This window comes from Symsagittifera roscoffensis, chromosome 1 (genome assembly GCF_963678635.1).
Source record: "Symsagittifera roscoffensis chromosome 1, txSymRosc1.1, whole genome shotgun sequence".
Classification (NCBI taxonomy): domain Eukaryota; kingdom Metazoa; phylum Xenacoelomorpha; order Acoela; family Convolutidae; genus Symsagittifera; species Symsagittifera roscoffensis.
Genome location: NC_087062.1, coordinates 54624059 through 54643354, shown reverse-complemented (window position 1 = coordinate 54643354; position 19296 = coordinate 54624059). Strand labels below are relative to the sequence as shown.

Here is a 19296-nt window from a genome sequence, read left to right as displayed (position 1 = left end):
ACGCTGTTCTAAAACTCATGTCCGCGGTGATAGCTATCGCACACGTCCTATTTGTAAGTATGAAATCGCTATCTTTAAGTATTATGCTACTTGAGATTTCATTTTGCTAGTTAAAATAAGACTCGTTTACTCCCGCTATGTCTGGTTCCTTAGGGCCTTCACCTGTCTCTGCCTCTAGGTCGCTTGTTTCCTAGCAACTTTTTAAGTTTTTTTATTAATAGTTTTTCAGTGTGGGCAAGTCTTACCCCCCTCCCCTCCCCGGACAAAAATATCCATCGACGTCCTCGTCGATCGCGTACCGGATTTTAGATTAAGGTTGGACGCAGGTATGAGCAATTGCCCATCCTGGGCTGTCCAGGAGGGATCATCTTCGTCATTCTTCGTCTACTTCCCGCTCTCACATTCTACGTCCTGAATCGTGACACTGGTTTCTTTTAGATCTGATATCATTTCATTCAAACACTCCAAAACGTGAAAATTCCTTAAATTTTGTTTGTAAGATTGCTGCTGCTCGTCGTCAGGGTTAGACCGATCGTCGATCCATTCCTTGTCTTGATCATCGACAATGTCTATATCCTGTGACGCGGATTTCTCCTCTAGACCCAGTAGCTCTTCCACTATCTTTTTCAGGTCTATCCTGTCCAGAGTGAAGTCGTCTCCGTAAGGATTATTTTTCTTTGCGGTTCTCGTCCTGTTACTTTGTGTTGTCTGCATTGAAAAGGGTATATCCTTTGGGAACGATACGTCGTGGAATGAGCCTGCGCTACTTGAGAACGTCTCATGAGCTCCATAGTAAGTTCGATTCCTTGGTGGCCAATCTGATCATGTGACCTGAGTAAACGTTCCGTTTGATAGAGTTGCGGCAACACTATCGCGTTGTTTTTGTACAGGACCGTGTCCTCCTCTCTTCTTTTGCAAACAACAATCCCATTCTTGTTCAGACATAACCTTAATTCTTTCTGCATACAGTGCTGTCTGAAGATTCGGGAACTATCTTTTTCCAGGTCTCCTTTGTCTGGTGCTCCGATTTTGATCCACTTTTTCAAGCTACCTATCATGCGGTCATTTTTCTGCGCTCTTAGTAATTCCAACAGTTTTTTTTTGCCTTCAAGTATGTCTTCATGACCCTCAAGTGACTGCTTAGCTTCCATCTTAACACAGCAAATCTTTGCCAGTGGCTCTGTCTCTTGTTTGAACGGTTGAAGGTCAGTACTGACTGCCTCCTCATGTGCAAAAAGGCTCAGAGAAAGGCTCCGCTATCATCTCCAGGTCATCTGCCGCGTTGTCAAAGACTTTCTCACTTGGGAACAGGTGGCGATCACTATCAGGTCTTGATACACTTATCCAGTGCTGGAATTTTTGTCTGAGTATGTGTCAATCTCTGATTTCCTCGAGGTGTTATCGAAAAATGAGTCTGTCGTGGTATATGCTTTCATGGCAAAAAGTGATGAACACAATCTGCTCATCCACCTAAACCCACCAGAGAAGACTTTGTCCGCCTGGTCTTGTCCATCTGACTCCCCGGACAAACGGTCTTTTTCGGGTTTTTTTATTCGACTTCTATCATTTCCTAATGGGGCTCCTCAAACGTGACAGTCTACTTCTGAGTCCCGATCTCCTGTTATTTTTCCTTGTATGATCTTCTCATCAAAACACTTTGAGTAATTGAGGATACTAGTTGCTGAACTACTGTCCTACAGTCCCTCTCGTTTTCTTTGTGCTGGCGTCGTGATAATTTTTTTCGTACCTTCTCACTGATTGTCAACGATGCCATGGCTGCTGCCCATTCAGGGACATCTCTAGTCACTTCTCTTTCTAACAATCCACCCAGCATCTGCATGACTTCTGATGTGACCTGCACAGTTTTATCCAGCAATGAGAGGCTGTTTATATTCATACGAGAGTGTTCTTGTTGGACAAAGTTTGAACGTAGCAACAGATCCAAGGGCACCTGGTCCCTTTTGGATAAGATCCTAATTTCTGCCGCTTTTTCCAATGGTAATTCAGGGTGTCTCGGAATTGGATGTCCCGACTTATCCAACTATCTCGTTAAGGGAAGTGCTTCATAAGTATGTTTCTCCAAAAACGAGAATCCTTCCTTGATTTCTGCCTGATTGGCCTGCTTCTGCACCAATGTTTCATAAATTTCGGTTTTCTTACTGAGGCTGTCAGCATTTTGGTCACGCATCCTGTTCTCGATTATCATGTGGTAGCCATCCAAACTGACTATCCAACGACCAATATAACTCTGGTTAATCGAGTACGTCTTCAACCAGGATAGGGTTCGGTTATCCACACGCAATTCAAAGGGAGCACCACCCAATCATGCGCGGTTTTTCTTCACGAACGTGACCAACGCAAACATTCAGCTTTGGGTGCACCGTATTTCATTTCAGTGTCACTCAACACCTTACTGACATATGCAATGGGACGGAGAACTGCTCTCCCATTCCATTCTTGCTCCTGATGCAGTTTTCCCGAAATGACTATCACTGAAGCGTCAGTGTCCAGAACGTACATGGCCTTCTCTGTGGGCATGCTCAGCACAGGTGCTTCGCAAAGTTCCCGCATTGTTTTTCATTCCAATCGACCTTCTTCCTTTTGTTGCACATCATTTGCTGCATCGGGTAAACTTTGTCTGCGTATTCTTTAATGAACTCGCGGTAGTAATTCGCAAATCCTAGGAAGCTCATAAGCTGCGTGTCCGTAGTGGGGGGCCTTCCATGTCAACACGGCCTCCACCGCATCCGGATCCGGTCTCACGGCATGACTGTCTACCATTCTTCCCAGGTATTTTATTGAGTCCATAAGGATCTCACATTTCGACGGTTTGTATTTCAAAACAGCTCTCTTCATGCAGTCGAAGACCTCATCGAGTCTGTCAATGAGGTCTGCCAAATTGGGTACCGCTGTCACTACGTCATCCACGTAGCACATCACTAGATTCCCTGCTTCTTTTTAATGCTGGTCAAAGCCTGAGCCATCAGTCATTGAAAGGTCGCCGTGGCATGGCTCAAGCCGAAAGGGATCCTCTTCCACTGGTGCAAGCCCAATTCACATGCAAATTCAGTCTTTTCTCTGTCCTTCTTTAGCAGAGGAACCTGCCAGAAGCAAGAACCCAAGTCCAGTTTAGTGAAAAATTTGGCATCACCAAGTTTCAAGAGGTTCTCGTCTATTTGTGGTATCGGGTAGGCGTTTTTATGGTCACCACATTCAGAAAGGGAAAGTTGCAACAAAATCTTCACTGTCCCCCTTTTTGTAGCCAAGACAACCCGGCAAGCCCAAAGCGACCTTGAGGGTTCCATCATATCGTATTCGAGCAGCATTCCTATTTCGCTCGGCACGCCTCCGATTTGTGAGGTGTCATGCGCCGTGCGCCTTCCTGTGGGGAACGGCGCCTTCTTCTAGTTTGATTTCATGCTCGACAAAATTACAGCAACCAACATCCGCCTTCTGTTTTGAAAAACCTTCTGCATTCCGATTTAAAACTTCCCTCAGCAACTCAAACTCTCCTTCACCTATCTTACCTTTTATATGCTCTATCTCTGGCAAAACTGGTTTGTCAGACTCTAATTTATATGAAGAAGGCTTCCGAGAATTCGAGCAGCTCGACAAGCGTTCATCCGTTTCGAATCTCATTGTAAAAACTTTGCTTAAAGGTTTTAATTCATAATCCTTTTCAAAACCAGATCCTTATTTGCATAAATTGGGCAGTCTTTTAGTTGATGCTTTTTCAGGTTTGGCGTTTCTTCTAAGTCCATCCTCATTGGCAAAGCGTAGCCAAGTTTCCTTCCACGCTGGATTGAAACCGTTGCGTCCAGTGTATTCAACAAAACACTCACAAACAGCCCGTTTCTTGTGACCTAAAAGCTCCGGCCTAAAACCACTGAACTATGACTGTTTGTGTTGGGTACCAAGCAAACCTGCTTACTATCACTCAATGAGTTTCATTTTCTCATCCTGAAAATTGCTACTGCTGCCTGCCTGAGCTGTATACTTTTCTGTCGAAAGAAATTGGTATGTTGTTCTCATCAGCTATAATTCTTTTTACTGGTCGCTTAACATACTTCCTGTTTGGGTTCCTAATCCTTATCAGTCTATTATTATATTCGATCATCACGCGCCCCAAAATGAACTGATCCAATTTTTCCAGTTCTGCACCACGAGGAAACTCATCCAGTTAGTGGCTGCCAATCTTAAGTTCGTCGATAGCAAGTCCTCCCCGGTGAAACCCCATTCTTTCCCATGTCTTTATCGGCATTACACTGACTACTGCTCCTGTGTTTAGAAGTCCTGTTGCTCCGATATTTTTTCATCAGTGTGTAGCAGATGTGCAGTCACATCTGCTTCGTATCCAATGTATACCGCATCATGTTCCATCATGGCGTCATGACCAATTCTACGGACCTTCAGTTCTTCCTGACCCGAATATATCTGTCTTATTTGGTCATTGTCTGTTGTGACGTAGGTCTTGGTGTAAACACCAGTCCTATCCACGTTTAACATCACTTGATATGGTCCGTAGACTTCCACGTAACGCCCGTGAAGTTACCTTATTCGAGTGCCACCCGTTGTCAACAAGGCTCGCACAGCTCTTAATTCAGTGCGTGGCTCTGCTTGTCTCAGATAATCCGCATGAAAATCCAGATGGTCATGGCAAACTCCGAAGGTTCACTTAGATTCCTCATTACCTGGTGTCCCGCCATCGAGATTACTGACTTTTTCTTGCTTTTTTGTGGCACCATCCCGAATGTCTGTCCGGAGATCAAGTTCAGCATCAAGCTCAAACTGCTCGGTGCCTTCGTTTCTTCCTCCTCAGATGCTTCAAAGGCGTTGAGCTGCTCTTGAGCTCTCTCGTTCTCGAGTTCGAGCTTCATTTTTGTTTTATTTCTCTTGTCCCCAATTCTTGTTTGACTCTATATAGGGCATCTCTAGCCGCTGCTTTATAGCCTGTCTTAAAGTCGTTAGCAGCGGTTCCAGGCTCTGGTTCATTCGTTTCTTCTAGCACGTCTTGCATTTTCTTTGTATCCAGCTCTTGCAGTGTTTTTTCCTCCTTGTTGCCGCCCCACTCATCAAGCGTGCCTTGCTAGCTTTGACACCTGACGAAGCTTCCTCATTCGTTGGGTGCTTGAAATCCGCCACAGCCTCCCAAAACTGTGTTAAATCTGATTTAAAATAACCCTCCAAGTTGCAAAAAAAACACCTGGGACCGAATTTTACAATCACTCCTCTCATGAAATCTCGCTCATCTTCATCTTCGATGAGAAAACTGATCGCCTTCATGCCCTGCTTGTAGGTTGGACATGCTGATTCATGATGGTCTATCGAACTGTAGTTTACAAAAGAGCGTCTCGTGTCCATGTCGTCGCTAGGCTTTTACCAGTTGTTACCCTGGTTTGCAGGTCCATTGTTAAAATTGCCATAAGTGTTTTTTTAGTAACCTGATCTCATAGGAAGCTTCAGCAACATACACTCCTTGGATTTCAGACGCAGTTCCTCTGGTGTAGGTGCATTGGTTTAGAGAGGTGTATAATGCGTTGCTAACATTGTCGTAAGTTCATCGTTCTTCATGCCATCTATAATAAGTTGATTTCACAAGATCGAAGATCAAATTGATCAATCAGGATCTAGAAATAAGGCCAAAACCTTCACATCTGTCAACATTGATCCAAATTAATGTTAAAACTGATTTAAAACAGTCAGATAAGATATTTTCATCTTAAGATATTTTAAAATCAATTCAATCTAAAATTTGGGAAGTTAATCTAAGAGTGGACAGTTCAAACTTTGGACCTATTCCTAAAATTCTTGCTTGAGCATTCGTGGTCACTAACTCTTCGAAACCCAAGATCCTACTAACATAACACAAAAACACATAACACATCTTATACTCGACCTACACTCAGCCTATACTCAAAGAAAATTTCAAATATAGATACACTTCTCTATTGGTAACCGAGAAGATCACATGTATCAGCGAATACAGCTCCCGAGGATGCAATTGTCCTTGGTTTGGGTCGTACACCGGAAGCGAGAGTTCATTCACTCCCCTCTCTACCAAGAAGTCTATTAGTCTTGTCAGGGACAGAAGCAGACTTTCAGTCGTTTCCGTCGCCTCGTCACCAAGAAGCATAAGTATTTTCCTGGCATTTGCGAAACCGCCTGTGGTAAAGCTGCTACACCTTCTATTCCTTGTCTTTGCTTCCACACAAAAAACTCTATGTTTTTTGTATTCCCTCCTAAAGTCTGCTGCTAACGCTGTTCTAAAACTCATGTCCGCGGTGATAGCTATCGCACACGTCCTATTTGTAAGTATGAAATCGCTATCTTTAAGTATTATGCTACTTGAGATTTCATTTTGCTAGTTAAAATAAGACTCGTTTACTCCCGCTATGTCTGGTTCCTTAGGGCCTTCACCTGTCTCTGCCTCTAGGTCGCTTGTTTCCTAGCAACTTTTTAAGTTTTTTTATTAATAGTTTTTCAGTGTGGGCAAGTCTTACCCCCCTCCCCTCCCCGGACAAAAATATCCATCGACGTCCTCGTCGATCGCGTACCGGATTTTAGATTAAGGTTGGACGCAGGTATGAGCAATTGCCCATCCTGGGCTGTCCAGGAGGGATCATCTTCGTCATTCTTCGTCTACTTCCCGCTCTCACATTCTACGTCCTGAATCGTGACACTGGTTTCTTTTAGATCTGATATCATTTCATTCAAACACTCCAAAACGTGAAAATTCCTTAAATTTTGTTTGTAAGATTGCTGCTGCTCGTCGTCAGGGTTAGACCGATCGTCGATCCATTCCTTGTCTTGATCATCGACAATGTCTATATCCTGTGACGCGGATTTCTCCTCTAGACCCAGTAGCTCTTCCACTATCTTTTTCAGGTCTATCCTGTCCAGAGTGAAGTCGTCTCCGTAAGGATTATTTTTCTTTGCGGTTCTCGTCCTGTTACTTTGTGTTGTCTGCATTGAAAAGGGTATATCCTTTGGGAACGATACGTCGTGGAATGAGCCTGCGCTACTTGAGAACGTCTCATGAGCTCCATAGTAAGTTCGATTCCTTGGTGGCCAATCTGATCATGTGACCTGAGTAAACGTTCCGTTTGATAGAGTTGCGGCAACACTATCGCGTTGTTTTTGTACAGGACCGTGTCCTCCTCTCTTCTTTTGCAAACAACAATCCCATTCTTGTTCAGACATAACCTTAATTCTTTCTGCATACAGTGCTGTCTGAAGATTCGGGAACTATCTTTTTCCAGGTCTCCTTTGTCTGGTGCTCCGATTTTGATCCACTTTTTCAAGCTACCTATCATGCGGTCATTTTTCTGCGCTCTTAGTAATTCCAACAGTTTTTTTTTGCCTTCAAGTATGTCTTCATGACCCTCAAGTGACTGCTTAGCTTCCATCTTAACACAGCAAATCTTTGCCAGTGGCTCTGTCTCTTGTTTGAACGGTTGAAGGTCAGTACTGACTGCCTCCTCATGTGCAAAAAGGCTCAGAGAAAGGCTCCGCTATCATCTCCAGGTCATCTGCCGCGTTGTCAAAGACTTTCTCACTTGGGAACAGGTGGCGATCACTATCAGGTCTTGATACACTTATCCAGTGCTGGAATTTTTGTCTGAGTATGTGTCAATCTCTGATTTCCTCGAGGTGTTATCGAAAAATGAGTCTGTCGTGGTATATGCTTTCATGGCAAAAAGTGATGAACACAATCTGCTCATCCACCTAAACCCACCAGAGAAGACTTTGTCCGCCTGGTCTTGTCCATCTGACTCCCCGGACAAACGGTCTTTTTCGGGTTTTTTTATTCGACTTCTATCATTTCCTAATGGGGCTCCTCAAACGTGACAGTCTACTTCTGAGTCCCGATCTCCTGTTATTTTTCCTTGTATGATCTTCTCATCAAAACACTTTGAGTAATTGAGGATACTAGTTGCTGAACTACTGTCCTACAGTCCCTCTCGTTTTCTTTGTGCTGGCGTCGTGATAATTTTTTTCGTACCTTCTCACTGATTGTCAACGATGCCATGGCTGCTGCCCATTCAGGGACATCTCTAGTCACTTCTCTTTCTAACAATCCACCCAGCATCTGCATGACTTCTGATGTGACCTGCACAGTTTTATCCAGCAATGAGAGGCTGTTTATATTCATACGAGAGTGTTCTTGTTGGACAAAGTTTGAACGTAGCAACAGATCCAAGGGCACCTGGTCCCTTTTGGATAAGATCCTAATTTCTGCCGCTTTTTCCAATGGTAATTCAGGGTGTCTCGGAATTGGATGTCCCGACTTATCCAACTATCTCGTTAAGGGAAGTGCTTCATAAGTATGTTTCTCCAAAAACGAGAATCCTTCCTTGATTTCTGCCTGATTGGCCTGCTTCTGCACCAATGTTTCATAAATTTCGGTTTTCTTACTGAGGCTGTCAGCATTTTGGTCACGCATCCTGTTCTCGATTATCATGTGGTAGCCATCCAAACTGACTATCCAACGACCAATATAACTCTGGTTAATCGAGTACGTCTTCAACCAGGATAGGGTTCGGTTATCCACACGCAATTCAAAGGGAGCACCACCCAATCATGCGCGGTTTTTCTTCACGAACGTGACCAACGCAAACATTCAGCTTTGGGTGCACCGTATTTCATTTCAGTGTCACTCAACACCTTACTGACATATGCAATGGGACGGAGAACTGCTCTCCCATTCCATTCTTGCTCCTGATGCAGTTTTCCCGAAATGACTATCACTGAAGCGTCAGTGTCCAGAACGTACATGGCCTTCTCTGTGGGCATGCTCAGCACAGGTGCTTCGCAAAGTTCCCGCATTGTTTTTCATTCCAATCGACCTTCTTCCTTTTGTTGCACATCATTTGCTGCATCGGGTAAACTTTGTCTGCGTATTCTTTAATGAACTCGCGGTAGTAATTCGCAAATCCTAGGAAGCTCATAAGCTGCGTGTCCGTAGTGGGGGGCCTTCCATGTCAACACGGCCTCCACCGCATCCGGATCCGGTCTCACGGCATGACTGTCTACCATTCTTCCCAGGTATTTTATTGAGTCCATAAGGATCTCACATTTCGACGGTTTGTATTTCAAAACAGCTCTCTTCATGCAGTCGAAGACCTCATCGAGTCTGTCAATGAGGTCTGCCAAATTGGGTACCGCTGTCACTACGTCATCCACGTAGCACATCACTAGATTCCCTGCTTCTTTTTAATGCTGGTCAAAGCCTGAGCCATCAGTCATTGAAAGGTCGCCGTGGCATGGCTCAAGCCGAAAGGGATCCTCTTCCACTGGTGCAAGCCCAATTCACATGCAAATTCAGTCTTTTCTCTGTCCTTCTTTAGCAGAGGAACCTGCCAGAAGCAAGAACCCAAGTCCAGTTTAGTGAAAAATTTGGCATCACCAAGTTTCAAGAGGTTCTCGTCTATTTGTGGTATCGGGTAGGCGTTTTTATGGTCACCACATTCAGAAAGGGAAAGTTGCAACAAAATCTTCACTGTCCCCCTTTTTGTAGCCAAGACAACCCGGCAAGCCCAAAGCGACCTTGAGGGTTCCATCATATCGTATTCGAGCAGCATTCCTATTTCGCTCGGCACGCCTCCGATTTGTGAGGTGTCATGCGCCGTGCGCCTTCCTGTGGGGAACGGCGCCTTCTTCTAGTTTGCTTTCATGCTCGACAAAATTACAGCAACCAACATCCGCCTTCTGTTTTGAAAAACCTTCTGCATTCCGATTTAAAACTTCCCTCAGCAACTCAAACTCTCCTTCACCTATCTTACCTTTTATATGCTCTATCTCTGGCAAAACTGGTTTGTCAGACTCTAATTTATATGAAGAAGGCTTCCGAGAATTCGAGCAGCTCGACAAGCGTTCATCCGTTTCGAATCTCATTGTAAAAACTTTGCTTAAAGGTTTTAATTCATAATCCTTTTCAAAACCAGATCCTTATTTGCATAAATTGGGCAGTCTTTTAGTTGATGCTTTTTCAGGTTTGGCGTTTCTTCTAAGTCCATCCTCATTGGCAAAGCGTAGCCAAGTTTCCTTCCACGCTGGATTGAAACCGTTGCGTCCAGTGTATTCAACAAAACACTCACAAACAGCCCGTTTCTTGTGACCTAAAAGCTCCGGCCTAAAACCACTGAACTATGACTGTTTGTGTTGGGTACCAAGCAAACCTGCTTACTATCACTCAATGAGTTTCATTTTCTCATCCTGAAAATTGCTACTGCTGCCTGCCTGAGCTGTATACTTTTCTGTCGAAAGAAATTGGTATGTTGTTCTCATCAGCTATAATTCTTTTTACTGGTCGCTTAACATACTTCCTGTTTGGGTTCCTAATCCTTATCAGTCTATTATTATATTCGATCATCACGCGCCCCAAAATGAACTGATCCAATTTTTCCAGTTCTGCACCACGAGGAAACTCATCCAGTTAGTGGCTGCCAATCTTAAGTTCGTCGATAGCAAGTCCTCCCCGGTGAAACCCCATTCTTTCCCATGTCTTTATCGGCATTACACTGACTACTGCTCCTGTGTTTAGAAGTCCTGTTGCTCCGATATTTTTTCATCAGTGTGTAGCAGATGTGCAGTCACATCTGCTTCGTATCCAATGTATACCGCATCATGTTCCATCATGGCGTCATGACCAATTCTACGGACCTTCAGTTCTTCCTGACCCGAATATATCTGTCTTATTTGGTCATTGTCTGTTGTGACGTAGGTCTTGGTGTAAACACCAGTCCTATCCACGTTTAACATCACTTGATATGGTCCGTAGACTTCCACGTAACGCCCGTGAAGTTACCTTATTCGAGTGCCACCCGTTGTCAACAAGGCTCGCACAGCTCTTAATTCAGTGCGTGGCTCTGCTTGTCTCAGATAATCCGCATGAAAATCCAGATGGTCATGGCAAACTCCGAAGGTTCACTTAGATTCCTCATTACCTGGTGTCCCGCCATCGAGATTACTGACTTTTTCTTGCTTTTTTGTGGCACCATCCCGAATGTCTGTCCGGAGATCAAGTTCAGCATCAAGCTCAAACTGCTCGGTGCCTTCGTTTCTTCCTCCTCAGATGCTTCAAAGGCGTTGAGCTGCTCTTGAGCTCTCTCGTTCTCGAGTTCGAGCTTCATTTTTGTTTTATTTCTCTTGTCCCCAATTCTTGTTTGACTCTATATAGGGCATCTCTAGCCGCTGCTTTATAGCCTGTCTTAAAGTCGTTAGCAGCGGTTCCAGGCTCTGGTTCATTCGTTTCTTCTAGCACGTCTTGCATTTTCTTTGTATCCAGCTCTTGCAGTGTTTTTTCCTCCTTGTTGCCGCCCCACTCATCAAGCGTGCCTTGCTAGCTTTGACACCTGACGAAGCTTCCTCATTCGTTGGGTGCTTGAAATCCGCCACAGCCTCCCAAAACTGTGTTAAATCTGATTTAAAATAACCCTCCAAGTTGCAAAAAAAACACCTGGGACCGAATTTTACAATCACTCCTCTCATGAAATCTCGCTCATCTTCATCTTCGATGAGAAAACTGATCGCCTTCATGCCCTGCTTGTAGGTTGGACATGCTGATTCATGATGGTCTATCGAACTGTAGTTTACAAAAGAGCGTCTCGTGTCCATGTCGTCGCTAGGCTTTTACCAGTTGTTACCCTGGTTTGCAGGTCCATTGTTAAAATTGCCATAAGTGTTTTATTAGTAACCTGATCTCATAGGAAGCTTCAGCAACATACACTCCTTGGATTTCAGACGCAGTTCCTCTGGTGTAGGTGCATTGGTTTAGAGAGGTGTATAATGCGTTGCTAACATTGTCGTAAGTTCATCGTTCTTCATGCCATCTATAATAATCGTAGCAGTACTATTTATATTATTTGTATTAAAACTCCTTTAACGTTTTCCAGTAAAATAGATTGCAAATAGACACGTTTTTAGGGTCAAAATAGTGTTATTTTGATCCCCCACAAATCGCGATTTTTGAGATATGGATGTTTTTTGATACGGAAATAAGCACTAAATTAGTGAGTTACATCGGAACTGCACTAGTATAACTAGTGGAACCGGTTAAGTTCAGTTCGGACGTTGCTGGAACTAATTGGGTTCCAAAATTCAAAACTTCGTGATTTTCGAAAAAACAAAATGACATAAAAGAAGAAAATTTTTCAAAGACGTGTGAATCGACAGCTTTTAAGACCCATTTGCCAAACCACCGGTTTTTGTAAGAAGACCCTTCACTTTTTTGGAAAGCCCTTATACCATACCAAAAGGTAGCAACGGTCTACTAAGGCTTTTTTACGTTGTTCTCGGCAATAAGTAAAGGTTAATGAACCTAGAAAACGACAGCCGAAGCCGAGTCAAAAATAGGCTCGTTATAAGACCCCTCACAGTTAAGAAAAACTCTGAATAGGCAACTTAGCTTACATTCAGAGGGGTTTGGAGCCAGAACAAACACTTCCTACTTAGTTAATTTTGCTTGAGAGGCTTTGAGATCGTATCTGGAAGGGTCTCGGGTATCATTTTTTGCCAATCCGGAAGGGTCATGTTTTTCCGATCCGCAGGGGTCCCACTTTGGTGGGGTCCTTTTTTGGTTAATCAGGAGGGGTCCCAATTTGAAGGGGGTCCTGTTTTTGCCAATCTGAATGGGTCCCAAATCGAAAGGGCCCTACTTTTGCCAATCCAGAGGGGTCTCCGAACGCCGATGCGGAGGATCCTAAGAATTTTTTTTTATTACGAATGCGATCGTAGGGATCATAACACGTATGTAAACGAAAACAACATACATAGTGAATAGTGAACAGTATTAAGCTATTAGGAGCTAAAGAGATCAAGAAAGACAGGAAACCAGTGACTGCAAAGTTTGAAAAGACCATAGTAAAACCAAAACAGGTCTAAGTCTGGAGATTCGTGAATCTAGGTCTAACCGAAAACAGAATTGGACACTGATTTATTTGCATTAAAATCCAAATTGTATTTTTTTTTGGATGAGTGGTTGCCTTGAGAGTGTTAGTAGGTCTAGCTCGGGCAACCCGAGGGCAGACAGGTAACACAAAGCTCGGTTGGTGCAATAGTCGCCCACTTGAAAAAACACTGCCTTCTTTTTTTGTCTGTTTTGTGCGGTCCTAAACAGGGAAAGCTCTTTCTTTAGAAACCAGTTTGACTATCGAATTGCGACAGACTAGTTACAAAACACATACATTTTTTGAAAACTTTTTGTTTAGTTTTTAATCTTTAAAATTATTCTCGATTGGGTAGTGACTATACTATTTCTGAAATATAGTGACATCATCAGTATGTGCTAGCTTTTTATCAATAACCAATCAAATGCTGTACTAGGATAACTTAATCAGATTCGTGGTCTTTTGTTACATTATCGTGGACATTATCGTGTTGTGTTAATATTATCAGTTGTCAAACAACGAATACGGTAGCGAGCGAATCGACTGTGTGAACAGCAACAAGCTATAAATTAGGATTAGCCTAGACAAGTCGAGGACACCTAAGCTAACTGATAGCTCTAGGAAACTTGTACCGAAGAATTAAAGCAAACCATTGAATGACCATTTTGTGTAAAGGAGTGAGAAGACTCGGACCAAGAAAAGGGAAAAAAGGCCACGGAAGAGAAAAAGGCTGTTGGAAGTGGAGATTCATCCGAACCCCGCTCGGGATGAGAATTGGGCGGGACGTGGAACGGAAGCAGATGGTAATAGGAGGTTAACGAGTGAATCTCCTCCCGTAGAACAAGGCCACAACTTTACCACTTTGACTGGGACTCCTGATAACACTACTGATAACACATTGATGCACGGGGTGACAGAGAAAGCGGCAACGTCCGAGAAAGCGGCAACGTCATTCTCGTTTTCGGAAGAGTTCAAAACACCTTGGAAAACCTCTATCCATTTACTATGCGAGTGGTAACAGGTGATGAAGCAGAAACCCAGGAAGAGGAAAAAGAAAATGGGGAAATCGATGACTTTGGGTCTCAAGTGAGCCTGAACAGTTCGACCCATGAAAACGAGGCATCCACGAACATTGAGAATTCACAAACATTGAGAAAACATTGGCTATTCGGATCGGTTTGGTGCGATCGGAACCGTAAACAAAACTGTTGATGGAAAACAGCGTTCAAGAGAGTTCATGACAACGACCAACACGGACGTGCGATCCGGAGCGACCAGAATCACAGGGTCAGGGACCACGCCAGTAAAACTAGAGGCGGATTACGAAGAGAAACCGAGACAGACAGTTAAGACTCAGGAGACAGGAGTTTCGACCAGCACTAAATTGGCTGGAACCAATCGGGTGACGCCACCACTAGTGACTCCATTGGTGGACAACGGGACATCAATTGAAGAGGCGTTGACCGATATTGTGGATAGCATGGGTAAACAGAGTGAACAGATGTCAATTAGAATGAGTGTACTAGTAAGAGCAGTTCATGTTTTTAAGAAAGCGTGCGGGAAGAAATTAACCGCAACAGACAGGGAGTCAGTAGGAGCAAAAAACGGTTAATAGAGAAGACGGTTGAGTACTTGGCCAGGAAATTGTCGCGAATGACGAGGGAGGCTGAGGAAAAAGGGGAACAACTACGATGTCAGCAAGAAGAGCGGCTCTAGGAACAGAGGAACACACTCGAGAGAGGCTAGCAGAGAGCCGAGAGTAAACTTCAACGAGCATCCAAACAGAGAAGGGACCTATGGATCCACAAGCGGAAGGGGTAACTCATCCAGCAAAGCCACCGGAAACAATAGGCCGAGGGGTCCAACGAATTACAGAGGGGGTTCTACTGGCAGCAGACCGATCTTGGACGAACGACCAACGCGAGACGCAAAGGCGACTGGGAGAGGTTATTTCACAAACTGGAACCACTCGACTCAGCCCAGCAATTCAGACAGAAGGGAAATTCCAGAGCCTCAATTAACGAATAATAACGAGCAAGATGGACATTCATGTGATGCAACGGCAATTTCCACAGCATTCGAACCCCTGAACAGGTCCTAGGAAACTTTCTTTACGAGATTATCCAGTACCAGTGAGCGCAGAGAGAAATCTAGAAGAGTACTTAAGAAACCAAGATGCTATAAGAACGAATCTGATGGCTGTATAGATACCTGGATAGAAGTGATGAAACTGCACTTTGAGGAAGAAGACTTGACCAAGAGAGCAGAAAGCAGTGCACTTGTCAGCATTTTGAAAGGGACAGCCGAGAAAATCTTCGAAATCCTGTTGAATCGCTTTGGCCCAGGGGTACAAGGACACCAAGCGATGATGCGCTTCCAGAAATGAAGGCCACGTGAACACGAAACCATAGACAAGTTCCTAGATGACCTAAAAATGTTTAGAAGGCGTAGTCAATCGGACGAGTCGAGTAGCCTGATGAACTTGGCAGTAGCCTCAAAACTCATATATGGCGTGAAGAACGATCAAATTATGACAATGTTAGCAACGCATTATACACCTCTTTCAACCAATGCACCTACAACAGAGGAACTGCGTCTGAAATCCAAGGAGTATATGTTGCTGAAGCCTCCTATGAGATCAGATTACTATAAAAACAATTATGGCAATTTTAACAATGGGCCTACAAACCAGGGTAACAACTGGTACACACCTAGGGACGACATGGACACGAGACGCTCTTTTGTAAACTACAGTTCGACAGACCATCATGTATCAGCATGTCCAACCTACAAGCAGGGCAAGAAGGCGATCGGTTTTCGCCTCGAAGATGAAGATGAGCCAGAAGTCGATCATAAAGATTTCATGAGAGGAGTGATTGTAAAATTCGGTCCCATGTGTTGTTTTTTGGAACTTGGAGGGTCATTTTAGGTCAGATTGACTACAGTTTTGGGATGCTGTGGCGCAAGAGCTGGATACGAAGAAATTACAAGACGTGCTAGAAGAAACGAGTGAACCAGAGCCTGGAACCGCAGCTAACGACTTTAAGACAGGCTATAAAGCAGCGGCTAGAGATGACCTATTTAGAGTCCAACAAGAATTGGGGACAAGAGAAATAGAACAGAAAGTCAAGATCGAACTCGAGAACGAGAGAGCTCAAGAGCAGCTCAACGCCTTTGAAGCATCTGAGGAGGAAGAAACGAAGCCACCGAGTTGTTTGAGCTTGAAGCTGAACTTGATCTCCGGACAGACATTCGGGATGGTGCCACAATGAAGGAAGAAAAAGTCAGTAATCTCGGTGGCGGGACACCAGGTAATGAGGAATCTAAGTGAATCTTCGGAGTTTACCATGACCATCTGGATTTTCATGCGGATTATCTGAGACAAGCAGAGCCACGCACTGAATTGAGAGCTGTGCGAGCCTTGTTGACAATGGGTGGCGCTCGAATAAGGAAATTTCATGGGCGTTACGTGGAAGTCTAGAGACCATATCAAGTGATGTTAGACGTGAATAGGATTGGTGTTTACATCAATACCTACGTCACAACAGACAATGACCAAATAAGACAGATATATTCGGGTCAGGAAGAACTGAAGGTCCGTAGAATTGGTCATGACGCCATGATGGAACATGATGCGGTACACATTGGATACGAAGCAGATGTGACTGCACATCTGCTACACACCGATGAAAAAATATCAGAGCAACAGGATTTCTAGACACAGGAGCAGTAGTCAGTGTAATGCCGATAAAGACATGTGAAATAATGGGGTTTCATGAGGGAGGACTGCTATCGACGAACTTAAGATTGGCAACCGCTAACCGCGGAGCGATCTAAATGCCTGGGAGAACTCCAATAACAGTCCTCCAAATGGCAGGATGGAACCTCTGGATGAGTTTTCTCGTGGTGGAGAACCTGGAAAATTCGGATCAGTTCATTTTGGGGCGCGTGATGATCGAATTTGATAATGGACTGATAAGGATTAGGAACCCAGACAGGAAGTATGTTAAGCCACCAGTGAAAAGATTTATAGCTGAGGAGAACAAGATAGAAATTTTTCTTCGAGCCAAAAGTTTACAGCCCCGGCAGGCAGTAATAGCGATTTTTAGGATGACAAAATTAAACTCATTGAGTAGTAGTAAGCAGGTTTGCTTGGTACCACACACAAACAGTCATATTTCAGTGTTTTAGGCCAGAGCTTTTAGGTCACATGAAACGAGCTGTGTGTGAGTGTTTTGTTGAATACACCTGACACAATGGTTTAAATCCAGCGTTGAAGGAAACTTGGCTACGCTTTACCAATAAGGATTATAAAGGACGCTTACCCAAAACCACGCATAGACGAGAGCCTCTCGAAGCTTGGCGATGCCAAAATTTTTACCATATTAGAGCTGGGTTCTACCTTCTGGCAGGTTCCCCTGCGAAAAGAGGACAGAGAAAAGAACGGATTTGCACGTGAGTTAGTTTTGTACCAGTGGAAGAGCATGCCCTTCGGCTTAGCAATGCGATGGCGACCTTTCAAAGACTGATGGCTCAAGCTTTGACCAGCATAACAAAGAAGTATGGGGATCTCGTGAAGTGCTATGTGCATGACGTAGTGATAGCTATACCCACGTTGGAGGACCAAATTGACAGACTCGATGAGGTCTTTGACTTCATGAAGAGAGCTGGCTTGAAATGAAAACTCCTTAGGGACTCAATGTATTGCCTGGGAAGTATGGTAGACAAGCCTGGCGTCAGGCCGGATCCGTAAGCGTTGGTGGCTGTGTTAACATGGAAGGCCCCCACTACGGAAACGCAGCTTATGAGCTTCCTGAGATTTGCGAATTACTACCGCAAGTTCATTCAAGGATACGCAGAAAAAGTCTACCCAATGCAGCAAGTGATGTGCAACAAAGAAAAAAAGTTCGATGGAATGAAAGAGCTCAGGAAGCCTTCGAGAATATAAAGTGGGAATTTTGCAAACCGCCAGTGCTAGGCATGCCCACAGAGAAAGGCCTGTATTTTCTGGACACCGAATCTTCAGTGGTAGTCATTTCAGGAATACTGCATCAGGAGCAAGAATGGAATGAAGAACAGTTCTCCGTCCTTTTTCATGTGACAGTAAGGTGTTGAGCGACACTGAATTGAAATACGGTGTATCAAAAGCAGAAATATTTTCAGTAGTCACGTTCGTGGAGAAGTACCGCGCATACTTGACGAGTGCTCCCTTTAAGTTGCGTGGGGATAATTGAGCCCTATCCTGGTTTTATTGGTCGTTGGATAGTCAGGTTGGAAGGCTACCGTATGATAATCGAGCACAGGACAAAAGCTTCAGTAAGACGACTGAATTTTATGAAAGATTAGAGCAGCGGGCCAATCAGGCGGAAAGGATTCTCAAGAAAGGATTCTCGTCTTTGGAGAATGAGTCTAATGATGCACTTCCTTTGACGGGATGATTGGAGAAGTCAGGGCATCCAATACCATTGGAGAAAGCGGCAGAAAGTAAGATATCGTCCAAAAGGAACCCGGTGCCATTGAATCTGTTGCTACATTCAAACCTGGTCCAATAGGAACACTCTCGTATGAACATAAGCAGCCTCTCATTGCTGGATAAAACGGTGCAGGTCACACTAGAAGTGATGCGGATACTGGGTGGATTGTTAGAAAGAGAAGTGACTAGAGATGACCCTGAATGGGCAGCAGCCATGGCATCACTGACAGTCAGTGAGAAGGTACGCATAAAACCATCACGACGCCAGCACAAAGAAAACGAGAGGGATTGTAGGACAGTACTTCAGCAACTAGTATCCTGGATTCCTCAAAGTGTTTTGATGAGAAGATCATACAAGGAAAAATAACAGGAGATCGGGACTCAGAAGAAGACCGTCACCTTTGAGGAGCCCCATCAGGAATTGATAGAAGTCGAATATAAAAACCCGGAACGACAGCATTCTCCGGTGAGTCGGATGTTGAAGAAAGTGGACACGTAGATGGAAAAGAGCAGTCGGACAAAGTCTTGCCCGGGAGTTTAGGTGGATGAGCAGATCGTGCTCATCACTATCTGCCATGAAAACATGTACCATGACAGACTCATCTCTCGATAACATCTTGAGGAAATCAGAGATTGACACGTACTCAGATAAGAACTCGAGCACGGGATAAGAAATGTCAGAGTTGGCAATCCACGCATTGCTGGTGGAAACTCGAGCAAGAGACTTGGACAGGGAAGTGTCTCAAGACACTAATAATGATCGCCACCTGTTACCGAGTGAGAAAGTCTTTGATAACGCGGCAGATGACCTGGAGATGATAGCGGTATCAAAATGTTCGATGAGCCTTGACCACATAAGGAGGCAGTCAGGACTGATCTTCAACCGTTCAAACAAGAGACAGAGCCCTTGGCAAAGGTTTGGTGTGTTCAGATGAA

General features: G+C 44.2%; 1 protein-coding gene across 1 annotated transcript in view; it reads left to right on the top strand.

Annotated features, from left to right (window-relative positions):
* The window catches only part of LOC134845887 (protein IWS1 homolog A-like), a 576794-nt gene that overhangs the window by 528808 nt on the left and 28690 nt on the right, over window positions 1-19296 (top strand). The window lies entirely within an intron of this gene.